This window comes from Nipponia nippon, unplaced genomic scaffold (assembly GCF_047370975.1).
Source record: "Nipponia nippon isolate SJK-2023a ecotype South Korea unplaced genomic scaffold, ASM4737097v1 scaffold_6, whole genome shotgun sequence".
In the NCBI taxonomy this organism is placed as follows: domain Eukaryota; kingdom Metazoa; phylum Chordata; class Aves; order Pelecaniformes; family Threskiornithidae; genus Nipponia; species Nipponia nippon.
In genome coordinates this window covers 3,296,796-3,314,849 of record NW_028262380.1, presented here as the reverse complement: position 1 = coordinate 3,314,849, position 18,054 = coordinate 3,296,796, and the positions used below count along the sequence as shown (strand labels likewise).

The following is an 18,054-nucleotide window of genomic DNA, read 5'->3' as shown; positions in this document are numbered from 1 at the left end:
AAGCCGTTAAGCCCCCTAGATGAGCTTGGAAAGCAGCACAATTAAAACTGATAAATGCTTACGGCCAGCCTGCATCTGGTGGAAATACTTTGGGTTGTTTATTTGCAAAGATCTGCTAAAACTGGCCACCAGCATGCTTGAGGTGCAGCTCCTTCATCTCCAAGTGATGGCCAGTCCTGGGACATCACCCCCAGGGGAAGCCAGACCTGTCCTGCATCAGCATGGGACGTCCTGAAGGACCAAAACTGTTTTCATGCAGCAAAGGGCTGCCTGGCACAACCCTTCAGAGATTTGGGTAGGTGCTACCAGCCTTTCTTGCTTCTCCATACCGAGTCCTCTGAAGCCACCTCCTTTCCTGTGTGCCTCCCCATTAGAGATGCCCCGTAAAAGGCACGGTGACCGATGTGGAGAGATGCCTGATGTGCTTTCTTGCAGCTGATGGAGGGCTGGATGCCAAGTGCTGGCGCTCCCAAAGGAGGTGTTCAGATGTTTCAGTACAATTTGTCCTCCCAAGGAGGCTTGGAGGTGAAGCAGGAGAGGAGGCAGCACAGCAGGAAGCAGCAGGCAAGACGGAGGGCTGGAGGCAGGACACCTCCATCTTCATCGCTTCCGTCTTCCCATGGTCCAGTGCCAACCGTAAATGCACGCAGCTCCTGCCCCAGGCCACCACCTTGGGTCAGCTTCACCTGCTCTCTGGCTCACTGCTTCAGCCCCAGACCTGGCCAGAGTCAGCGTTGCACCTGGGAAAAGCCTTTTTTAACCTTGATAAACTTTCACATCTCAACACAAAACTTCCAGTGATGACAGTGGGATTTTGGAATTGTCCTGGTAGGATATGGTGTATTTTTGTCAGCTTCTGGGGAGCCTACGACACAAGCCAACCTGGAAGACAGAGAAATTTAGTGTTCCAAAATAACCATCATTTCTCCTGGAAAGCACTTTAGCAGGGCTTCTCAGCTGGTAATATGAACAAGCAACTGACTCCAGCCCTAGACTCCCCTCCATCTCCCTAGGCGACAGTGGGAGCTGACACATTCCATGTGCACGTAGACTGAAATTCAGGTGAGGCGATCTCCACCAGATCCCACCCTGTCCACCCCAGTACTCCAAGCATGGCCCAACGATCCCAGCGTGAACCTGAGGATGGGAGATCCTGGACTATCTGTCCAGCCATGGGCACATTCTCCATATTACGTCACAGCTCCAGGGTTGCAATGCTGGTGCTTCCCACCCTCCCTCCCATCGCTCTGCAATTCACAGTTGCTTTTCTGTTTTGATGCCTGGAATGGAGTGATGCAGGAGAATGGTGGAGCAGTCAGTCCCTGCACCGAAATAAGGAGAACGGTGCCTCTATCTGCACAGAAGACCCATGACACAGGGAAAAGGAGACTGGAGAGAAGCACGTCCAAGCTTTGGGTGAGCCCCTTCAAAATTTCTGTGCTTTGAGATAAAGATTTCAGGTTTTAGAAACTGCTTGGGTGGGATGTGAGAAGGACCTGGGAAGCTGACTGGCCTCCCAACACCAGCGTGTTGATCTCGCCCCAATGGAAAGCCACGAGCTCCCCCAGCTCAGCAGTCCTCACCTTCACCCTCCCAGGATGCTCAGCTGTGCATGGCCTTGATGAAGCTTCTCCTTCACCTCAGTACGTTTTGGTGGCCTTGGCTGTCTTTGAGGCATCACAATACGGTTCCTCTGGTGGGATCTCATTATGTGATGAGCTGAACATCTGGATTAAAATAGATCAAATAGGCACTAAATCCTAAATAAGCCTGAGAGTTCAGCAGCAGCCATATGCTTCCTACTGACAAGCTCAAAAAAATCTCTCCTTGCCATTAGCTCACACTGCAAGCAGTGTTTTATCCTCCAGCCCAGCTCTGAGAGCAAACCTTCCTGCTCTGCCTCCCCAGTCGTCCTTGCTCTGGCCATCCTCTGAACCAGTAGCCTGGGGCTTTCCTTAGGCAGGGATGTCTGAAGGCACGCATCACGTCTCAGCTCTGTTAACTAGAAAATGGGTGGGCGCTTACCCCACTTTGCAAAAGATGTGGTGATAGTAATTAACGGAATACTGCTAAAAATAATCAAAGGGAGTTGAAAAAGAAAGAAACCCAGAGCTTTGTTGTTTAGGATTCATGCTTGGCTCAGGCAGGGGTTCAGCTAGCAAAAATCCTGTAGCAACACGGTAAATATTAATGTTTTGTTGCCTGTATTCTTTTGGGGCCAAGAGGAAGACGGAGGTCTAGTGGCCTCCAAGAGCAGCTTCTTCTTGGTTGGAGAACACGGAGGGTGGGATGAACCCAACGTAGTGCAGATGCAAGACCTGCAGAGATGCTGCTCTTCCCTGGGGATCACACAGGCTGTCTCTGCATCAGCTCTGCAGCCTGCTAGGGCTGCTCCATGCAGGAGAGGACAACCTGTGACCGGTCCCAGCTCCACTGAGGCTGGGTGTAGCTGGCTCTGCTGATGCCACATGTGGGTGCAAGCGTCACACCAGGGAGGACTCCGGGATATAACTTTTTGACACTGCTTTTATGGCCTGATAGTGCAGAAAATAAAGTATGGCTGTTGCCTTTAGGTCATGAGCCTTATTTAGCTTAGCAAGACGAGGGCTAAGGTCTTGTGAGGCCTTGGCAGTCTTGTCTTGGCTGGAGCTTTTTTTAGCCGGTTTTAGCTGTAACAGCGTATTGCCCAGTGGTCAGATGAGCGTTGCTGGCTGTGACAGCCCATCTGCCCAGCGGTCAGGCGATGAGCATCAAGCTTTAGCTAAGCTTTTTGCAATTGCGTGGTTTCACCCTAAAAACATTCTACCAGTCAGTAAAGGTCTAAAAAATATAAGGGATCATTCTATAACCTGATCTGCCGACTGGTAAGACAGAAGTGCTGGCGGCAGGCTGCTTGATGAGGTATGGAAACAGCACCAGTGACCCCCAACACCAACCAGGGCAACACATCCACCCTCCGCACCTCCAGCAAAGAATCTGGGGTGCTGGTGACTTGCCGTGATGGCTCTGAGGAGGGGTGAAGCACAGCACCAGAGATGGTCAGAACTCTGTGTATAACAATTGTAATTGCATTATTAACAGGAATTAGCAGTAATTGGATAATTTGGACGCTACATGTTGGTCTCATTGCAACGAGGCTAACAAAAATGACTTGCTTTATTGTGATTTGATCATTAATGAGACTAATGCTAAACTCCCTGCTCTGTGCATGAGGTCTGCTCCCTTTTTGCCTGCCACTAAATTTTGAGTGTAACACTTAAAAGATAATAATCTGGAAATGGCATCAGCTGCTGTGCATGGAAAAATCAGGACAGCCCATGACCTAGGTTGGTTGGAGAAATTCTCCCTCCTTCTCTGCCTCCTTCCCCCTCCCAGGACCCAGTTTGAGGGAGAGGAGGATGGTGGTGGCTGAGCCATGTTGGATCAACAATTTATTATTTATTAATAATGAGATCAAATGGGAGCATGGAAGTGTCCCACTGCTGTCCCCTTCCCTCCATCACCCGTGGGCACAGTGGCCCCAGGACATGACTGAAGATGAAGGATGTGCATGGCAGCCCATGTGCAATACTTCATAGGGGCCAAATCCTGCTGGGGGAGGTCCGAGGGCCCAGTGTGGGCTTGCTGATGCCTCTCAGCAGAGGGAAGGACCAGATATTCACCTCCAGGATGCACAGCCTGAAGGAACTAGCTCTCCATTTGCAGAGACATCTTCCCAGACTGCCACAGCTTCCCATTTTTTTGCAGAAAAGCGTATTTTGCTGCGGAAGGGGCTGGTTGTGCTGTGACAGCATGGGATCCACGCACTCCTTTTTCCTTCGCATGATTTTACAGGCTGATCTCCCAGTTCTTTAGGAGGGGAAACGAGGAGGCAGGAGAGGAAATGACATACCCCAGGAGGGGAACTGCTAACCGAGGAACCCCTCCAGGCTTTGTTTCAGCTGGCAAATGCCTTCCTCCCCCCTGGCCTGTTAGCCTTTCTTTTTGCATCCTGGGAAACATCTGAATTTCAGCCGAGGGAAAGCGCTGGGGGAAGGAGCGGGGCAGTGGGGGAAGGGATGCTCTCCCCGCACCGCCTCTCCTGCCTCCGGTCCTGTCTGCTTGTGGCCGATCCCTTCACCGCGCAGGGTGATGGTGATGTGGAGCGACACTTGACTGTGCGGAGCGGGGAGACGGCAGTCCCCCGCCAGCCGTTCCCCCTCCTGCAGCGCTGAGGCCGAGCCGACATCACCTGGGGAGCTGCTCCCATGGTGCCCATCAGCACCCCGCTCCCCATGGCCAGCCCTCCAGCTTGGGGTGAGGCTGTTTGAGGGGTCCTGGACGTCTGGGGTGTGATGGAGGAGGTGGTACATGGGACCTGGTGCGGCAGGGCTAGAAAAAAAGCCTCCAGCCACTTGCTGGTGAAGAATCATCCCTTGGATGGGGCTGTGCGGTGTTGGAGGGCAGGAGTGTTTCTGGGACAGGGATTCGCGTGGCTTGCAGATTTGGGTGATGGACTGGGGGACATATACCCAATAGCTGAGGGTGAAGGGTGCCTGTTCAGCCTGGCTTCACCTCCTTATGGCTCAAAGGCAAGCAAGGCTGTCCCTTCTCCATCCCCAGCCTCTCCTTCTCCATCCCCAGCTTCTGTTTGTCCATCCCCAGCCTCCCCTTCTCCATCCCCAGCCTCCCTCTCTCCATCCCCAGCCTCCCCTTCTCCATCCCCAGCCTCCCACTTTCCATCCCCAGACTTTCCTTCTCCATTCCCAGCCTCCCTCTCTCCATCCGCAGCCTCCTCTTCTCCATCCCCAGCCTCCTCTTCTCCTTCCCCAGCCTCCCCTTCTCCTTCCCCAGCCTCCCGGCTCCTTCTGCTCACCCTGTGCTTGTGAAAAACTTGCTGTTGGCTGTTACACACTGTGCTGCCCTGGGTATGACTTGGCTCCCTAAAACCCAGCCCTACAGGACACCGAGCTCTATGCTATGGGGCTTAGCTCTGGAGCAACCTTCTACTTCAAAGCCTGGAGCCAGGAGGAAAAAGAGGGGAGCCTCTGTGTCTCCCCTTCATACCCAAGTTCAGGGCAGGGGGAACATGAAAACACTGTCTGCAGAAAACAGACCTGATTTTTCACCCCCAGATCAAGAAGACACAGGGCAAGGGACATGACCTAGTTTTTGATGGCAGCATTTAATATTTCCCCTGCAAGGCAAGCCAACCCAGCTTCCTCTCCCTCCTGCTTCTCGGCCGAGCAGCCGGGCTGGGCTGGCCCGCTGCCTTCCCAGGGCTTAAGAGCTCATCGGCATGGGATGGAGGGGAAAATGTGACTGTGCAGCCTCATCAGGCGCCCAGATGTGCTGCTGATTCATCCGCTAATTGCGTAAGCCCCGGGAGCGGGATGCGCTCGCAGCCGCTCGCTCCAGCGGGAGCTGTGCGGGGAAGCATCTGTTTCCTACTTGTTGTGCACCAGCACGGGGGCTGCGTGGAGGGACCACCCTCCATACGGGGTGGGGGGAAGGACCACCCATTGCTCAGGCTACAACGTGGACCAGGGCAGAGGGCTCAGGATAGGGTGCAGCACCTAAAAACCACAGCAGCAAGAGGTGAAGGACCTGGAAAAGACAGCACCATCAAGCTATGGCTGGTGGGAACCAGGGGAGCAGTTCCAGAAGCACTCAAGAAAGGCAACCAAAGGTGGCCAAACCAGTCCTCCCATCTCCCTGTTCAAACCCCAGAGGGGTGTTTTGCCAGCCTGATTTGATCCAGTGGCCCTCGCCAAGGGACAAATCTCTCTGGGATGCTTCACACACTCGTTCATGTAATCGTGTGGATATAATTTGATTATTCCTTCCTAGATGTTTAGCATCACAAAGGGAAAAGCCGCCTCCAAGCTGAGCCCTTGGAGCCACCGCTATGAGACTGGTCTGGGGGAAGAAGGGTCAGAAACTGAGCTGGAGAGGCTGCAGCATGGTTGATGGTATTAAAAATATCCTGTCTCGGACCACTGCTGGCTCTCCAGCTCCTGGCTGTGCCTGTGTCAGGAGTAAATCAGACTGCCAAGTGCACGTGAGAGGGCCTGTGTTTCCTTGCCGCAGCCCAGGCGTCACAAAGATCCCAAAAGCTTTTTAAAATTTCCTTTGAAGGACTTGCTTGCCTTGGCCTGAGATCCTGGAGGTCCCCTTGGTTCACCCCATGCCTTGTCAAACAGGGAGACGCTGTACGTGGAAAGACTTAGGCAGCTTCTGGCGCAGTGTTTCCAGATGGGAGGATCAACCTGCACCACCGTGAGGGCGGGCAAAGGCTCCCCCCGTTCCCACAAGTCCATGAGGAGGAGTGTGGGGCACTCTGTTAGTTTAATTGGCCTTGCCTGGATGTGAAATATTATTCCAGCGGCAAATAGGTTGGGCCCTTCTGGAGCAGATGCAAAGCCCCAAACGCTTTTGCCCCAGGGCACATGGAAATTCATTTGCTTTCCAGTAAAGACACAGACATCAGCAAAAAAGGTGAGGATAGTCTTCTGCCAGGGCTACAAATTATCCTGCGGAGTGAAGAGGTTTCAGCAAGACCCCAAAGCTCCTGATCTGGCTTAGCAAATCATGAGCGATGGCTGGGATTTTAGCACGTGAGGATTTCAACAGAAAATTTGGTAGTAGATGTGTGTGTGCATCTGCTGAGTGTGGATGCACACAGATAACAGAGGTTTTGGAGGACAACATAGTACAAAACAAGAACAGCGCATGTTATTCTTCATCAAAATAACACTAGCAAGATGAGATATTTGGGTGCCATACATTAGAAAACAGCCATTACCTTGTAAAGGACTTCATAATTTTCTCCTGTGCACCCATTTTCACGCTCAGCCTGAGCTGCACAGGCCTCTGTCTGCAAGTTTGAGCTTTTGGATTTTGCAGGCTGGTATTTATGAAGATGAGCAAGACCTTGGCCAACCCTTTGAGGAGGCCACCTGGCTATCTCATGGGCAGCAAGTTCCAAATCTGAGTCACCACGCAGGAGAGAAGCCACGCAAACCTTGAATCTGGACCTAGCAAGAGGGAATAAAAGCCCTTCAGCATTGGAGCTGGTGGGTGCGCACATGGAGAAGGGGGTGCCGGAGCCAGCCGTGTCCTTCTGGGCTGCTGGAGGGAGGGAGGAGGCTTTTTCTTGCAAGGGGAGTGAAGGAAACAGCCCAGTGAGTCACCCAGAACCCAGAGCAGTGTTTGGCTAAACTGGGGGTTTAGCATGATTATAAGCAGCTTTAGGAGCAGCGAACGCAGGAGTAGCACACACAAAAAAGTCAGGAAGGAAAAACAAACAGTGTCAGTGGTTATAGAAAGGATCAGCGAGTCGCCAAAGTGTCAGCCGGCTGCTGCATGCTCCCCGGGGTCTTCCACCGCCCCGATAACGCACAGATGGTCTTTTGGTTCATCCTTATCACATCTCATTACGAATTTTGGGGGAAGATTCAGAGAGGAGTGAAAGAAGGTTCAAAGATATGTGATAGCTCCTGTTGGAGGGACGACAGAGGAGGATTTGAATGGAGCTGCAAAGTTAAGAGTGGCTGGAGAGTGGACAAGGGACAACTCTTCACTGGCCCCTCTGTCAAGACACCAGAGCTAGGGATCGAATGAGCCACCAAGTGACACTAGCGTAGGGCAGGTTCAGACAGAAAAGGAAGCTGCTCCCCATCACATGTACAGTTAAACCGGGGAATTATTGCTGCAGGATGTTGCAAATACAAAAAGTTTACATGGATCCCAAAACTTCAGCACCTGATCGTCCCAAAATGGCTCTTCCAGCCAAAGATCTCACCTCTGCCTTAGGAATTGTTTGAATTTGAAGCTGTTGGAGGCTGGGAGGGAATCGCTCCATGTTGGCTTGATTTGGGTTTTTTTCCCTCTTCCCGGCTCTCAGAGGTAGGATACTGTGCTAGGCAGACCATTAGCTGGATGGTCCATAGGATGGATGGTCTACAGGCTGAGCAGGCCATCAGTCTGCCCCAGTTTGTCCACGCTTATGTTGTAGGACACAGAGGGCATGTGGTCACGTATCTAGCTGCTGTTTTGAGATTTGAGCACTTTCTTGGGTAAAAAGTTCCCTCAGGATCTTCCCCACTCCAGTGTCCAGAAGAGCTGCTCACCTGGGTGATCCTCACCTGCTCCTCCCAGCCAAGAGCATTATCCAAGGATCTGCTGGATCTGGAGGAGGAGTAGGGATACAATTCTGGGAGAGGACTGGGTCAAGGTCATCCCAAAGACTGGTTGCAGGGCTCGGGGCAGTGCCTTCCCTCCTTAGCAGTGCACCCACGAGGCACCAGGTCCTCCAAGGCTGGAGCCTGGAGAGAAGCAGCAGGTCAACCCAAGCACACCCACAGCAAATACCGATGCGATGTTAGCAAAGTTCACCAAAGGGAGCCGGAACAACATGTGCTGCAGCCTGTCTCGCAGAGACCCACTCCAAGAAAGACGCCCTGAGCCTGCCCTCTGTGCTTACTGCTTTTTTTTCCATACTTCTATTTAAAAGATTAATTCCTCTGGCTGGAAAGTTTGTGCAACCCTCAGCCGCGGCTGTTGCATCACACCGCTGTTTGATTTGGCCAGCAAAGCAGAACAGCAATAAGCATCCTGACTTCATCTGCATCGCTTGCCTCGCAGGGACACCCATAAATAGAAGCAGGTTGGAGAGGGGTGGGGAGATCTGCATGGAAATCCAGCACAGCTGGGCCAGAAAACACCTCTGGCTTTCTTGTGCCGGGCCCACCCCTGGGCTGCAAGTGCTGCCTCTCATTCAGAGAGTGGTTAATTATGAAAAGACATGATCAATAAGAGTTGAGATACCTTTTTTTTGCCCTCTGGCCCAGGAATCTTCCTTCCTAAAAGGGAAACACAACTCCAGGAGGTCTGGCATCATGAAATCAAGCAGCCAGCACCTTTTATAGGAGGTGGAGAGCAGAGACTTGACCATGCATGGTCAGTAGAAAGCCTGCAGGGCCACAGGGAGAGAAAATCAATTGCAATGTTTTAGATGTAAGAGCTTACCGTAATTTCCCCTTTGGGGCCAGCTCAGCACAGAGCAGGTTGTCCCGGGAAGGTCTCTCCACCGTGTCAGTGTAAGCATTTGTCAGATCCTGACGTGCTCTGCTCTGTGCCTCAGTTTCCCCTGCTCCGGAGCAGGGCAGAGGCATATTCAGTGTGTGCTGAAAAATCTGCAAAAACAGTTTTGATGGAGAGTGATGGAGTTTGCTCTGCAAGAAGAAAAATAAATCCTTGGGAGGAGATGTTTGCTTTCCGCCTGGAGTTGCAGCTTTTCGTTAAAGCAGAGCCAAAAAAGCCTCTTTCAGACAAGGCCACGAAGAAAGATTTCCACTTCTCCAGTTAAACAGGAAGGTTTGTGTCCTGAAGCTTCCTAAGACAGCCCATTACTGCTGGTGGTCTCTGTGGAGGAGAGGACACCTTTGACCACCTCACCACCCGCCCTAACAACATCTGCTTCCAGGGGCCATCCAGCCGTGCCCAGGAGGTCAGGGAGAGCTTTGTCTGACCAGGAACCAGCAGAACAAATTGTCCCTTAACAACAGGACAAATATAATAATGGGACAATAATCCCTTAATGATGCTGAAAGACCTGCTAGGCTAATTATGTTCTCCAGGTGGCCACTTTGCCTTCATCGGCTGCTCCTGTCTTCTTGTATAATGCTGCCCAGCTTCTACCCTTTGCACGTGTTGATGTCCTCACGCTGTTGTTTTCTTCCCGTGGAGAAGATGAGTTGTATCCGTGCGGCTGTCACGCCCGCTCTCTGCCTTTCTGGAAACAGGCTGATAAATGGTCACCTGCCTGCTTGCTGGGTGGAGGGAATGGACACGGGGCTTTCTTCAGCATCAGTTTTTCCTGGAAAAGCTGGAAATACAGTCCTCATCCAAAGCTATAAAACTCCTGGCTGAGCTACCCTTTCCCATCCACTCCCAGGGTGCATCATCCCCTAGAAAAAATGGGATGATACGGTCAAAAAACCACTGTTGATCCACTTTTGGTTAAGCATCAGCTCCAGCTCATTTGAAAAGGGTGGATCTCCGCCTCCTCTGCAGTGTCCCAGGCCTCTTTAAGACATCCAGATTTGTTTCGTCTCCAAGCCACCAGCTGCTTTGGCGTGTCCCGTGAAATCTGGTCTCATTCCTCATCCGTTTTTGCTGCTTTGTTATCGGATCCCATTTTCACGTGGAGGTTTCTCATGACCTGGATGCTCCCAGGCATGTCCTTGGCCTCCGTGCCTGGTGGGGATGAGTCAAATGGCTCCTGCCTTTTGTTTCCCGGACGGAGGAAGGATCAGGAGTGGGAATCAGGTTCTGCTTGGTGGAACACAGACTTATCCTCCTAAAAAAGGACCTCAGAGGAGCGAGTCAGGTAGCAGCAAGCAGCTCTTGAGTGGTGAGAGGAGATGGGGGAGAGGGTCCAGGCAGGCAGGCTGAGGAGCGGACGCTCCCGTGGCTGGTTTCATCCTTCTCGGAGCCTGTTGAAGAGGGATTTTTTTTAATGCTAAGAGCAGCTTGGCTGCCTGCATGTGGAGCTGGCACCCATCTGCTAACACCTGGCCTCCGATGAAATCATCGTCCTGCCGCGGGGGGCAGGGGGAGGCTGATTCACTTTGTCACGAGTCCTAATTAGACACAACATGCTGTCTGATTAGTGCTCATGTTTGGGAGCAAACACTCGGCTGGTTAGTGGCCCACAGAGGAACAACGGATGGAGGCAAATGAAAGCCCCCATCCCTCCTTGCCAGCAGGGCCAAATCTGCCCCAGACGGTGTGGTTGAACCTAGGTAGCACTAGGCATGGACCATCACATCTGCTGGGACACCTGACATTTCTCCTGGCCTCATTTTCATGCCTTTCATGTGCAACCTCACTCATCTCCTTTTCTTCCCATCCCATCCCATCCCATCCCATCCCATCCCACCCCATCTCATCCCACCCCACCTGGGGGGTTTGGCTGTAGCCAGGAGGGGTTCAGGGAGCTCCTTTATTCACACCCTGGGTGTTGCTGGAGCCTGGTTCCCTGCCACAAACCAAAAAGTGAAGTTGTCCAGGGCTTGTTTAGCTGTGTTTTGCTTTTGGATATTTTTAGCCCGGTTCCCTAAGGAAACCAGGTTTTGCTCTTCATGGCATTGCTGCCTGGCCACAGCCGGGGCTGGGTGCCCCGAGCACAGCCTTTCCCTGGGGTCTTGGCTGGAGACGAGGGAGAAGAGCTGAGGCGCTGAGTGATGGGCAATCGCTGTCTTCCAACAGGCGCCTTGGCCTCGTCGTCACAGTTATGATCATTGCAGAACAAGGTTTCCCAGAAAAACAGTTTAGGTTGAAAACCAAAATTGTTGTCATAAAAGAAATGTGAGGCTGTGGGGGTTTGTCCAACAGCATCACCCCATCCTAAAATTCATTGTAGTCAATACCCTCTGCAGCTTTATTAAAAAAAACCTAAATATTTTGATATTTGGGGGGGGGGGGGGGGGGAGCAGGGCGTGGATTCTTTTTTTTTGAATGAAAGGCTTCCCTGCAATATTCAGCAGGCATTGCAGCTGGCTCTGTTCATTCATATCCCCACCAGTTCCCAAAATATGCAGACGCGAACAAGCCCGTCTCGATTCAGCAAAGACAGGAACCGCTGCAGCCTGCTCGGATGACAGCATCCTGTGACCGGTGAAATCCTCGGGGGGTTTGCTGTGACCCCAGTCTGCCCTCGGTTCCCGTTCAGTATAGCAGCATCACCAGTTGGGAGCACGCTCCCGGCCACGTGGGCTGCTCCCTTCCCAGATGCACGGGGAAACCGCAGCCACCCCGAGTACCTCGGACTGCAAATAGCCGCTGCCGGCGGGAGCAGAGCATCATACCCTGGCAGGCAGGCCACGGGGAGACAGGCAGACCAGCGGTTTCTATGACAACCAGTTCAGGTGTCACTGATGGAGGGGATGCAGGTGGGGATGCCTCCTGGGGCAGGGGACCAGGGGATGGGATTGTTGCGTTGCCACAGATTTGCATTTTGCGGTGCAGCGGGGAGACGGCAGCTCTCGCGCTTGCAATCTCCTCTGGCAAATGTCAAAGCGAAGCTGGGAATAGTCCTACACAGCTTGTTTTGTTTGGCTAATCTCAGCAAGTGAGCTCACGTCTCCTGCAAACCTAAGGGGATCGTGTGGCAGCAGCCGGCAGGGCTGGGCAGACGGAGCCGGGCGGGATGGGGGGATGCGCTAACGGTGTCCTTCACACTGGAAAGACCCCGTTGCTTCCCGGGACCTGGTGGCGCCGTGCGGCCTTTCCCCAGCATCGGCTCTAGCTCGCTGATCTGCACAGCCTCGAGGAGCCTCCAGCTCCTGCTGGGACTGCGGCTCTTAATAAGCTGCCTGAATCTGGGCCAAAATGTTTTCCTAGCTGCTAACGAACCCAGACGCTCTCCTGGGAAGGTGGAGAGGGAGGAAGAGTGAAGCAGGGACAATTTCAGGCTCCAGCGCAGCCTTCATTTTGAATGTGCCTGGTTTCTTCTGAGGTCTTCCTCCTTCCCCTTCGGCCTCCCTTGGAGCTGCCCTGCCTGCGTCCTGCCTTGACCTGCTGCCAGAGACATTGAAGGATCCCTCCTCTACCTGAATGGCCTCTTAGACTCTGTGGTGGCACGGGTCATCATTTTTCAGGGTCCCTGTCCTCTATAGGTTAAAGAATAAAGTTTCTGTTTAAAGCTGTGAGCTGTTGGCAGAGGAAAGAGCCATGGGAGCCCAGCTGCAACTATTCCACTCAGTGTAGGGTTTTTCCTCATATGAGGTGTATATGCATCTTAAGAACGTGCTAGCTTCAACACCCAGAGTGGGAGCAGAGGGATCCCTTTCCAGCAGCCAGTGTTAAGTCCTGCAGAGGAAGAAAAACTCCTTGTGCTCCCTTCTTCTGGCCCGGGCTCAGTACAGATGTCATTAAACTCAAGATCTGATGTTCCCTGTTGAGCTGCAGATAACTGCCTACCGGTTGGGAGAGTGAAAGGACTCCTTGCATGGGTAAAGTCCTCCGGAAGAGGTCCATCTGCCTTGGTTGCATGTTTCTGCTGTGTCCAAGATCTGTATCTGGACTAGACTGGGATCTGGGCTTGGGAGGAAGGTTTGAGAAGCGCAGGTTGGTGGTGAACCCTAGTTCCTATGGTCTACAAGGGAGGGAGCCCTCGGTCCTTGCTGTAGGTGATCCCTTGGTACGTGAAATGTGGAGTGACCCACCACGTTCTCATTACAGAACTTTATGAAATTTTTAGGTGTGTGCTTCTGTGGTGGGATGTTTCCTTTTCTGCTCTTCCACACAAAGAGGAGACCTGACAGGCTGAGGGAATGCTTCAGAAACACTTCCAATGCCCAAGGCTGTCTTTGCTCCGAAAAGCTGGGGTGATCTCTTGGGTGGAGCAATGCCGGGGTTTCAAGAACAGGGTCTTGTTCCTTGGAAGTAGCTGGGCTGACCTGGAGGTTGTTCGCTGCTCATCATAGCTTAGAAACGAAGCTCAGCCACTGGTCATTTCTTACACTGCTTTGGACAGCAGTGTGGACTATTACTTTTCCTCGCCTAAGCGACCTTCTAGCAGAGGATATCAATGTACTTTGCAAAGATGCTGGTGCTTTCTGCTGTCTGCACAAGCAGTTTACTTTGTATTCTAGCTTTATCCTATACTATTCTATTTATATTTACCCAAAATATCCTGCTATGCTGGTGAGTGGCAGTTCTCTAGGATGACTGCGTATGTGAATAAACTTCTGCTAACTCAGTGTGAATCCTTTCTGCCAGTCAGGCAAATAATCATGGCAGGGAAAATTAGGAAAGGAAAGGAAAGGAAAAAGAACAAAGACATGCAGCATCTCTGGGGAATGACCAAACAGGTCAGGAGACCTGACCTATGCCAAGTGCCTGCCGTTTCATGAAGTCTCTGAGATGAGATGTGCTCCTGTGGTCAGACAGAGATGTTGGCTTCAGTGCTTAGCTCATCTGTTCCCCAAGACAGAGGATGACACAGTGTTTTCCAGTGGGTCAGTGGGTCCCGTGGGTGAGGAGGACCAGTTTCCCAAAGGGCTGTGTTTGACAGGCACTCTCCCATTTCAGCTCAGCCCACTCCCTGTCCAAGCTTCATTGGGGGAGTGCTGGTCTCCAGCTCAGCCATAGCCATGCCTATGCCTGGCCATGGACCCTTTGGCCCTGACTTCACAGCTTGGCCTCGGACCTGCCTCATCACCACCAACTTGCCTGATGATCTGGCCTCTTGGTTGAGCATGGCTGGCATCCATGGGCCTTTCCTGCTCACCTTGCCTGGGTCCTGTGGTGCTGGGCACCAACTGGTGAGGTCCTTGCCCTGCAAAGGCCCTGCCCTGCTGCCGAGCCATCCCACTCAGCTCCTGGCTCTCCGTCCCTTGGGGATGCAGCCTGGGACAGTGCTCATCACACACTGTTGAGCTGATAAAAGCTGTAGCCCATCAGAGCTGTTAAAATTATAAAATTAAATGCGGTGGGATCTGCGTGATGCTTGAAGAGGAGAAAAAGTGGATGTAATCCTTACAGTGGAGGAAACTGAAACTACAGAAGAGTAGGAGCCATCTGGCAGATACCTAAGGATCCCGATGGCCCAACAATGTGATTTTTTTTCTACAGAGCCATATCTGCTGTGTCAGTCCATAGCTGGGACTTGAAACCACAGCAGTTCATCAGCCAGAGTCAGGGCTGGAACAACACAAGAGAAACGTCTGGTTGTGTTGTGTCAGGCCCTAGCAGGGTGACACCAGCACAGTCAGCACCGCTTGCTGGAGTCCCAAAGAGAAAGATCTAGCAACGAGAGAGCAGCCCTGGGACAGCACCAGCTTCACTCCTGCTCTCTGTTGGAAGGAGAAGGATGAACCACCTCCAGGGCTCAGCTTACGAGTCTACAAACAACGTGGAGGACAAGTTACAGTTGCTGGCTTATCCTCACCAGCGCTGAGGGGACTAACATTTGAGAAGGAGTTTTGAAAGCATCAGACTGAGTGGCCAAATTCAAAGTATTAAGACAGCAAAGCAGCCTTGAAACCTCACTACAAATCCCTTTCCAAACACCTCCCTTGCCCTCCTTGAACAACTTTTTGAGCTATGCCCTGACTCCAAGGAATGATGGCGTGTTCGTGCCAAAAAACCCTTCCTTGTAGCTTTTCAGAGGAGGTCTGAGCCGGGTCCCAAGAGCTCTGCTGCATGACCTGCCCATAATTTACCCCTCACATCAGTGGCGTTAGCCACAGATGGAGGGACAGGTCCCTGGCGGCGACTCAACGTTACATGGTGCCTAATTGCAAAAAATTCAGCGTGCAAATAAATGGCAAGAACTGTAATGATTTTCCTGCTGTAGGAGCTAGATTTTGTTAACATGCATATTAGTGCATGCTAATTAGCTCCTGCTGCTGCTCCTGCCACAAGCCTGAAGATGGATTATACCCCACGTGCTAAGCAGCTTACTTTGGGTGGTAGCACACTGGAAAGCAGGGAGCCGAGAGGGAGCAGCCAGCTTTCTAAACAGTGAAGATCAACTGTTTCCGAGCGGCGGGAAGGGATCTAAGCTCACAAATGTTTCCCTGCTCTGGCTGCTCCCTGCCGACGGCCGGTAGACTCAGTTGATGTTGCTGTAAACGTTTTGCTGTCAGTGCTGCCATTTTCCCCCCTCGGTACATCCAGGAGCTGTGCAAGTTTCGCAGTAGCTTTTCCCTCCTGCAAAAAGAAGTAAAAGAAAACTCAGTAACCTTGGCCAATTCAACTGCAATACCTTGGTTGTCACCACGCTGCGATGCTGGGCGAGGAGCAAAGCGGCAGGCAGCCTCTTTCAACCTTTCCCCAGCCCAGGGAAGACGGGAGATGGGCTGTTTGCTGGGAAGCAATGGCTTTCCCTAACCTTGTGGTCGCCCTCCAAGCTCTGGAGGATGCTTCACTCCGGTTGCCATAGGAATGCAGGACGGGGGGGATGCGAGATCTGCTGCTGCCATCTCCTGGAGCAGGCCTGGATCGCGTGAGGAGTTTTAGGAAAAGCACAGGCAGCTGGGGAGATGTTTCAGGCAGGGCTTAGCCCAAATCCAGGCATGCCAGGCCCAGGTACATCGATACGGTGCTGTTCAGACCCCAGCCGCACTCACCTGTTGCCACCTCTTGCCGAGCTTGCAGAGCATCACCCCAAATCAGCGGACTCTCTGCCAAACAAACCATTAACGATTCAAATGGCCATGACCCTGAATCACAGAATTATGGAATCATAGAATCATGAAGGTTGGAAAGGACCTCTGAGATCATGGAGTCCAACCGTTAACCCAACTGCTCCAGCCCTGCCCCAGCCTCGCTGCCCTGCTCTGGCCACGCTCCAGCCCCTCCATGGCCGCCTTGGGGTGAGGGGCCCAGCGCTGAGCACAGGACTCGATGCGTGGCCTCACCAGTGCCAAGCACAGGGGGACGATCCCTGCCCTGGTCCTGCTGGCCACACTGTTCCTGATACAAGCCAGGATGCCATTGGCCCTCTTGGCCACCTGGGCACACTGCTGGCTCATGTTCAGCCAGCTCTCGACCAACACCCCCAGGTCCTTCTCTGCCGGGCAGCTCTCCAGCCGCTCCTCCCCACGCCTGCAGCGTTGCATGGGGTTGTTGTGACCCAAGTGCAGGACCTGGCATGCCCAAACCTGCCCATGTAGTATTTTGGCCCCAGGTTTGTCCATGGTTTGTCCTAGCTTCACCCTAGGGAACTTTGGGCATGTCTTCTGCTGGACTGGGCTCTCTGGAAGGATCCTGAAGGGTTGGTGAGGTCAGCTCAAGGATGGAGAAGGGCTTGGAGGTGATTGCTCTTGGAAGAGAAAGCCCTGAACAAGTTAGTCCCGTCCTTAATGCACTAATGGAAGTGGCAGCAAGGAAATACATCAAGTAGCACAGGGCGATGTGTAAATCGGGCAGATGGAGGGGATGGGTGTGAGGTTTAGCTGTGTGTGTGGAGGCAACACAGACAATGAACGTGGGCTGTGTTTGTTCGAAGCTGCAGCCGATGGTTGTTTCTCGGTGTTACAACCAAGACCTGTAGCTTTTCTGCAGATTGCAATTTAGTCTCATCTTTCTTGTAAGCAGGCAGCCCACAGAGCTCAGAGTCCCCAGCCCGCAAGGCAGAGGGGTGATGATGACCCAGCACAGAGTCGGGTTTCCCCCATTTAAAATCATTTAATACTGCAATGATCTGGGCCATTTGGCTGGGTCATCAAACCTCGGGCTGCGGATGGCTCCCTTGTAGTGAAGGCAAGCTGAGCCATGGGCCGGACTGTTGGATGGCAGGGACCCAACATGGGTCCCACTGCGGGGCGGCTGATGGGACACCCGGCCTGAATTCCTGTAGCCAAAATGGCCCAGATCATTGCAGTATTAAATGATTTTAAATGGGGGAAACCTGACTCTGTGCTGGGTCACCATCATCCAGGGAAAGGTGTTCTCCGGAGCTGCTGTGTCCCCTTGGGATGTCCTCGCCCCACTCCTGGGTTGCCTTTGCACTGCTGTGGATGAGAACCGCTCGGATCACCCCTACTGCCAGCTCGGCTTCAGCAGCACCTCCTGCAGTCCTTTCTGCAATGGTTGCCCCATCGCAGCCTCTCTCCCTGCTCAAAACCTTCCCTCCACGAGTCCCGCTGCTCCCTCTCCACCCCCTAAATCCTGCCCTCCCCAAAGAGCTCATGCAAAGTGTGAGAAGCTCGCACACGACAGCCCCAAGGAGCATCTTCCTAGCAGGAGGGCGGAGGAAGAAAGCAAGTCACACAAACGTTCCTCAGCTCTTCTGGTGTGGGAGACTGTCCAAAGGTACCAGCACAACCAGGACACCCGTGTCCTGCACCGTGCAGCCCAAACGTGACTGCGGTACCCACGCTCTGGATGACAGATTCCCTCGCCAGGCTGAAATGAAGCTGTCGTTCTGCTCCCTCCCCTGACCTTAATTTGATGCTGGCAGAAATTTTCCTTTGAGGCAAACCAGAAATCTCTGTCATCTGTGGTGACCCTGGATCCACCTGACCAGGAGGTGTTTTAGAGGGAGATGCCAGTCCCTCC

The 18,054-nt window shown here is 52.8% G+C and overlaps 1 long non-coding RNA gene across 1 annotated transcript; it reads right to left on the bottom strand.

Moving 5' to 3' along the window:
• Positions 1-305: 305 nt before the first annotated feature.
• LOC148051325 (uncharacterized) lies at positions 306-9,561 on the bottom strand. Its single transcript, XR_015699905.1, has 3 exons — positions 9,010-9,561; positions 1,584-1,727; positions 306-882 (listed from the first exon to the last, which is right to left on the bottom strand). It is a non-coding gene; the product is annotated as an uncharacterized LOC148051325 (long non-coding RNA).
• Positions 9,562-18,054: the final 8,493 nt, after the last annotated feature.